This window comes from Mirounga leonina, unplaced genomic scaffold (genome assembly GCF_011800145.1).
Source record: "Mirounga leonina isolate KUSES-001 unplaced genomic scaffold, KU_Mleo_1.0 Mir_91, whole genome shotgun sequence".
NCBI classification, from domain to species: Eukaryota; Metazoa; Chordata; class Mammalia; order Carnivora; family Phocidae; genus Mirounga; species Mirounga leonina.
In genome coordinates this window covers 2,231,541-2,232,926 of record NW_023270839.1, presented here as the reverse complement: position 1 = coordinate 2,232,926, position 1,386 = coordinate 2,231,541, and positions in this window count along the sequence as shown.

Below are 1,386 nucleotides of genomic sequence, written 5' to 3'. Positions count from 1 at the left end.
GAAGGAAGGAAGGAAGGAAGGAAGGAAGGAAGGAAGGAAGGAAGGAAGGAAGGAAGGAAGGAAGAGAGAGAGAGTAAGTCACTCATATTTGGGCCATAAAAAAAAACAAATATTTACTGAAGCAACTCCAATTTGATTTGATCCATTTTAAAGATTGTGAATCACTGACTCATCTGCTCCGCTGCGGTATTAATATCGACATGTCAAGGGCCGGTGGTATGGCTAAGCACAATTGGAGTCATCTAGAGCCGCAGCCTTAAACTGATGCAAATGATCACCACATCCAGAGCTGGGATGTAAGTAAAGCCTTGCCATATGGAATAATGAAAGAAAGTCTGGAAAACGATCCTCAAATTGCATCATAACAAAGGATCTCTGTGCCAGCCAAGCCAACTTTTTAGGTAACTTTTCCATCTGCCTTATATAATTCCCCTGACTTTGTGAAATAAGTACTATGTTAAAATTTGAAAATTCAGGGTTCTTGCGTAGTGGTTCTCGATGTCAGCATCTTACTCAACATGTGGATTTTTCCCAAACAAATGGGAGGAGATCAGTAAGATGATTGTTACTAGTAAAGCCAATAGCAAAGATGTTTTTGAGCCCTTATATGCCAAGATCTTTATATGAGATAACTCATTTTATCCTTAAAACAGCCTTTTAAGCAGTTACTCTCATTACCCCATTTTCAGAGATAGAGAAACTGAGGCATGGGGGAGTTAAATACCTGGCTCAATGTCTCAGCTAGAAATGGAGAGGCCAGGAGTTCAAAGCTCAAACTTTTTTTACCAATAATTTAACTTAAATATAGAAATGATTTAAGATCAGTTCTATAGGAAGAGCATTTTGAGAGTAGAAGGGTGGTTACCAGAGGCTGACAGTGGGGGATGGGATAATGATCAAAGGGTACAAAGTTTCAGATATAAGATAAATAAGTTTAGAGATCTAAAGAATACTATGGTGACCATAGTGTTAACTAAACTTATTATGGTAATCATTTTGCAATATATATGTGTATCAAATCATCACACCTTAAACTTACACAATGTTACATGTCAGTTATATCTCAATAAAACTGAAAACAATAAATTTAAAATAACAATAATAATGTATACTTGAAGTTTACTAAGAAAGTAGATCTCAAGTGTTCTTACCGCAAAAAAAGAAAAAAAGATAGCTATGTGAGGTGATGGATATATGAATGAGTCTGATTGGGACAATCATTCACAATGTATACATATATCAAAACATGTTGTATACCTTAAATACATATAATTTCTGTTGGCAAAAATAAATTTAAAAAATGAGAAAGCTCATCATTAAAAGTGAGAAATTTTTCTTTATTTATCTCCTTAAACTTTATTTCTGTTCCACTTTCTCCATAAAATT